This window comes from Hippocampus zosterae, chromosome 11, assembly GCF_025434085.1.
Source record: "Hippocampus zosterae strain Florida chromosome 11, ASM2543408v3, whole genome shotgun sequence".
Lineage (NCBI taxonomy): Eukaryota > Metazoa > Chordata > Actinopteri > Syngnathiformes > Syngnathidae > Hippocampus > Hippocampus zosterae.
Window position 1 is genome coordinate 17,833,975 of NC_067461.1, and position 6,000 is coordinate 17,839,974.

General features: G+C 50.3%; 1 protein-coding gene across 1 annotated transcript in view; it reads right to left on the reverse strand.

Moving 5' to 3' along the window:
* The window catches only part of LOC127610325 (gamma-aminobutyric acid receptor subunit pi), a 66,293-nt gene extending 63,805 nt beyond the window's left edge, over window positions 1-2,488 (reverse strand). The window contains exon 1 of the mRNA XM_052080317.1: window positions 2,211-2,488. The gene's annotated coding sequence lies outside the window, so the exon portion shown is untranslated. The remainder of the gene's footprint in view (window positions 1-2,210) is intronic.
* Window positions 2,489-6,000: the final 3,512 nt, after the last annotated feature.

The following is a 6,000-nucleotide window of genomic DNA, read 5'->3' on the forward strand; positions in this document are numbered from 1 at the left end:
CTCACAGTACTTGGTGTAAGGGGAGGGCGGCGACTCCGGATGGCCGAGAACAGCGTGCGGACCTTGTTGGGCGCTGTCAGACATGGCCCGATCGCTGGGTCGACGCCTTCTCTCCTCCAAGACAGCGTCTTCGCCACCTAGCTGCATCGGCTCCTCCGCGGTATGCCGGGACGGGAACCGATCACCTCCACGTTCCCGGTCTCTCTCCCTCAGGCGGTTGTCTAATCGTAGGGAGAGATCGATCAACTCCGCCAGGTCGGAACTGTGGTCACGGGTCGCCAGTTCATCCTTGAGCTGGGGATTTAATCCCTGGCGAAACAGCCCACACAGTGCTCGGTCTCCGTAGCCACTCTGGGCGGCCAATATCTGGAACTCGATCGAGTAATCCGCCACCGATCGCCTTCCCTGGTGGAGTTCGAGCAGCCGCCCCTCCGCCTCTCTGCCCCGCACGGGATGGTGGAACACCCGGCGGAACGCCGTAACGAATTCGTGGAGCGAAGACCGGAGGCTCGGCTTCGCGTCGCTCGTCACCATCGCCCATGACGCCGCCGGACCTGTCAATAAGCTCATGATATATGCCACTTTAGCGGCGTCATTAGCATAGACGGAAGGCTGTTGGTCGAACACGAGCGAGCATTGGTGGAGAAACTGTCCACACTGCCCGTGCTCACCCCCGTAACGTGGGGGGTGTGGAAGCGAGGACTCCCTCATCATTGTGGGGAATGATGCGAGAGCCTCAGTGGTGGTAGGGCGAACCACGGGGGGAGGTGCTCCCCGTGTCTCTACCTGTACCAAACGGGGTTCGAAATTATCGAACCGATGAGCCAGCATGGAAACCGCGCTGCGGAGTTCCGAAAGGGCTTGGCCCTGCGGACTCATCTGTTGCTCTTGTCGGTACAGAGCGGACAAGATCTTTTCCATGTCTGCGGGATCCATGGTGGCCGGAGAATTCTGTCACGTTGTGCCCGAAGCGATTGACAGATCGCTTCGTGCACAACAAAAAATAAGGAAGTGGATCCCCGAGATAGCAGACAGAAAACGAGATCTTGTCAAAGAACAAAAAAGTCTTTAATACGGAACACAAAATACCCGACAAGAAGAATAACAAAAAGCGCTGGTCAAATAAGGACCAGGGTACAAATAAGGTGACAACAGAAAACGCTCGCGGAAAACAAAAGCGAGGAATATCTGAATAGACTATAGGAATAATTTAAATACAATCAATAATTGGTACGACGATACAATTGCCAAAAGGCTAGGAAGCAATGAGTAATATTAATTTAGGTTTTACTTTCGCGAAGGAACAATGGCGCGGGGTGGAATTCTCCGGCAGTGAGATGACTGCCGGAGTCTCAAAATAAAGGGGGGTAATCAGCCCGAAATTACGGGCAGGTGTGCCGAATGGCGGAGGAGAAGACCCGCCACCTGCTGGCGGACGCGCGACGTGACAATAACAGGGAGATTTTTGCCATGGCTTTGCAATGTAGAATCATTGCATAAGTACTATGAGTTATTTAAACATCTCAGAAATATTTGTGCCACTGAGCCAACATAATAACCACAGATCTGACAGGTTTGATTGAAAATTGAATTTTATAATTACACTTTATTTAAGAGTCATATACAGCACTGAGCACCTTGAATCGCTCAGTGTACTTCATTCCTGACTTTCACCTTTTATCACAATTAAAGGGGGCTTTAGCTTTGTCAATGAATCCCACTTCAAACATTTTATTTCTCCTCCAACTATCCCCCCAACCCCCATGCCTAAATCATTAAACTGATCGAAAAGCACGTAAACGCCGTTAATCCCCGACATTTCCACCAACAAATACGATGCAAATACTATGCAGTGGTGCACGAAGAGAAATAATTAAAGCCAATTAAGGAGGTGGCACATGCACGAATAACCAGGGTGACGAATGTGTATGAACTACATCATGGTAGTGATAATCGATTATGCAGAACTATTTCAGAAGAAAGGAAGTTTAAAAAAAATAATTCCCGTCCTTTAAAGTTCAGAATCTTCAGCAGACTTCAAATGCCTTCACGCTCTACAGATGCGCGCGCTGGAGAGAAAAGCGGCGCAGGAAAATAAAAAACGGCTCCGACAATGAATTAAAAAAAAAGTCTACACATAAGCGGAAGGGCAGGTTCATATATAAAAAGTGCTACTGCCAGTTTTACACAGGGTAAAAGAGGAAACTTACCTGAATCTGCCGATTGTTTCGATGTCACATATTTTATTGCGTTCTGATTTACGCCATCCGCGATGGAAGAAATCCCCTTTCTTGTCAGTGTCCTTGCGGTGGAGAGACGTCTATTAAATACAGCACCTGCTGATCCGAGCTCACGTAAGAGCGACAAAACAACCGGTTGTGATCTGTCAGCAGATTCCCACCTCACTTATGGGCTGGACGTGCTTCTGCGCAATGACGCACGCGGAGCAGATGTGGAATGTCCAAGACATGAAATCAGAATCTGCCGCGATGAGGACCACTCACGTTGTCATCGTGCACTGTAGATAAAAAAAAACGCAGGGACATTTCCCACATACCTCATTGTCATAATCAAATGCCATTCATAAGTGACAAATCTAAGAAATAATATTAGTTCCGTTTGTACTCACAACCATTTCCGTCAGCAAAATGAACTACAATTGTAGGCCAGATGAAATGGGTTTTGGCGCCCATCATGCACGCTGCGTCATCTATTTTGGTTCTTTGAAGAAATCAAGTGACAATAATCCTGTCAGCACAAATTTAACGCTTGGAAGCAGCACCTGCAGGCTATTATGCTTTCTAATCGCCCACAGTCGGCTTTGAGAAAGAAAAATCAGCAAAATACGACTTTGGATGAGGTTCAACATTTCCCTGTAACCGCCTTTCTTTTCTTCTGTGCGTAAGATGCACCTAGAAGACAACAACATACCCTCGGGGGTGTGGGAGGTCACCCACGCAGTTTTACTGTTCCAATCTTAGCTCACGTGTGCTTGAACTGTTGAAGCTCAGTTGATAAGGCAGCAAGAGTACCACGGTGCCACCATTCACGAGGGAGAGAGGTTGCTTGCCCCTTTGTTGGCCAACAGCCTTTCAGTTGAAGCATGCTCACAAGCAGGATGTTGAAGATGCTTCCACCTCCAAGGGAAGCTGCTCCGTAGATGACCTCTGACTTGTGACTGAAATGGGAAAATGGGAGGTGGGAGAGAACATTATATAAGCATAATAGAGCTTTGCTGCCCATTACATTTGGCTCCGAATCAACGATCTTAACAAGATGCACTACAACTTGATTTAAAAAGGAATGCTGAGATCGTATGGTTGCAACTGGGTTTATTTTACCCCTCTGCACTTCTTCACTCATTTGCATTAAAGTTGCCCTGAGGTACACCAACTTGTAAAAGGTCACATATGTGCACACTGGCAGCACATAACATGTAAATGTAACAGTTTTATTTTTAATTTACAGGTCAACATCATTCTTACCGATAATGTTTCTTCTTGTGTTTATTCATATTTCCACTTTAAAAACTTAAACTAAAACGTGTTACATGCTCAGATGTCAAACGGCATTGAGAAGACATTTTTGGGTGGAGGGGGAGTGGTATTTTATGTTACCTTCTTGACCTTTGCTTTTGTTTATGACATTAAAACGACATTTGTGTAATGCCAAATAGTTACTTAACATCTAGTTCAAACAAAGGGGTCAGTAGCCTTCATAGGTCATTACAAGATGGCAACGGTGAAAAAAAAAGACCAAAAAAAATAGCTCCACCAAAAGAGAACACGTATTTGCAACAAATCATTGGTTTTGCTTGAAACTTAAAATAAATAAAAAAATTCCTTATCTAAGGAAGCAACTATTGATTTATTGTATTTATTTTTATTTTTCCCCTCCGAGAGTCGTCACCTTACCGTGGTGGAGGGGTTTGTGTGTCCCAATGATCCTAGAAGCTAAGTTGTCTGGGGCTTTATGCCCCTGGCAGGGTCACCCATGGCAAACAGGTTCTAGGTGAGGGGCCAGACAAAGCACGGCTCAAAGACCCCTATGATGAATGAAATAAATGGCTCTAGGTTTCCCTTGCCCGGACGTGGGTCACCGGGGCCCCCCTCTGGAGCCAGGCCTGGAGGTGGGGCTCGTTGGCAAGCGCCTGGTGGCCGGGCCTACACCCATGGGGCCCGGTCGGGCACAGCCCGAAGAGGCAACGTGGGTCCCTCTTCCCATGGGCTCACCACCCATGAGAGGGGCCAAAGGGGTCGGGTGCTATGTGAGCTGGGCGGCAGCCAAAGGCGGGGACCCTGGCGGTCCGATCCTCGGCTGCAGAAGTGAGCTCTTGGGACATGGAATGTCACCTCTCTGGCAGGGAAGGAGCCCGAGCTGGTGTGTGAGGCAGAGAATTTCCGACTGGATATAGTCGGACTTGCCTCCACACACAGCCTGGGTTCTGGTACCAGTTCTCTCGAGAGGGGTTGGACTCTCTTCCACTCTGGAGTTGCTCACGGTGAGAGGCGCAGAGCAGGTGTGGGCATACTCATTGCCCCCCGGCTCAGTGCCTGTACATTGGGGTTCACACCGGTAGACGAGAGGGTTGCCTCCCTCCGCCTTCGGGTGGGTGGACGGGTCCTGACTGTTGTTTGTGCATATGCACCAAACAGCAGCTGAGCATACCCACCCTTTTTGGAGTCCTTGGAGGGTGTGCTGGAGAGTACTCCTGCTGGGGTGGTGCGGTGTGACAATCACACAGGTCGAGGTGATGCGCAAGACTATAGCCTCTCCCCCGACAAGACCCTAGCGTAACCTCCCAGAGGTGCACCACGGTAATGGCAACATGCCAGCTGATCAGCTAGGGATCTCGGAGCAGGAGGGAGGCCCAGAGGTGTTGAGTGCTGGGCCCACGGATGTGGATACGTCCCGATTATTCACCTCCCCCAGCTATGGGTCAAACTGGTCCCGCTGCCTTGTGGGTATACTAAATGTGAAAGGCTAAGGGAGAAAACCCTAACAGAAAATACAACGGGCCAGGTGGGCTGGCCTCCTGAAGCGGACTGCGACAGACTGCAGACCCGGCAGCTCACTGCAACCACACAGCCCTCAGCCGTCTTGGACTCTTCCTTGCCGCTGACTCAAGGGTAGTGAGGTCAAGTCGTGGACTGGGCATTGTTCAGGCCCCTTCCACGTAAAACATCATCGAACACCATTTGCACCCCTCCCCTTCACCCCGCTTCATCACAACATTGACAAAGTCCTGCGGCGACGGGGAAGGTGGGCGACGGGGGCAGGTTATGACAGACTGGAAGCCTTCAGCACACCCCCTGCGCGTGGGCGGCTCGGGTCGGCGTCGTTGAGTTGCTGGAAAAATGGGGCAGCGGCGCTCTCCGGTGAGCATCCGAGTGACGAGGCAGCCCTTTTCAGGGTCCGCACTGCCTCCCTCACTCCGAGGAAGGGTCTAGAAAATGTGACCTAGAAAAATGTCTGCCCCAAGACTAAACCCGGGACGGGTAGCCGCACCCGTCGGGAGTCCCCTTTTTAGCGGCCGCAACAACAGAAAAAGTTTACATACCTCTCTCAAGGTAGCAACCTGGAACGTATGTACGCTCCTGGACAACTACCCCCAACTGCGCCGGTATAACATTGACATCGCGGCTCTGAGTGAGACCCGCTTCCATGAGGAAGGCTCTCTGTCGGAGACTGGAGGTGGCTACACCTTCTTCTGGAAGGGTCTCCCCAATGACAACAGAAGACTATATGGGGTCGGCTTTGCTGTGAAGCAGAGCCTACTAAGATCAATCCCAACGTCTCCAATCGGCGTCTCCGAACGCCTTATGAGATGGCGAATTCCACTGGCCCACGGACGCTTTGTCACCCTCCTTAGTGTATACGCCCCGACCCTCACATCCGACGAGGCTTCCAAGGACGCTTTTTATCTACTGCTGAGCCAACAGCTGAGTAACATCGACTCGAGGGACTCCATCCTCCTACTCAGGGATTTCAACGCCAGAG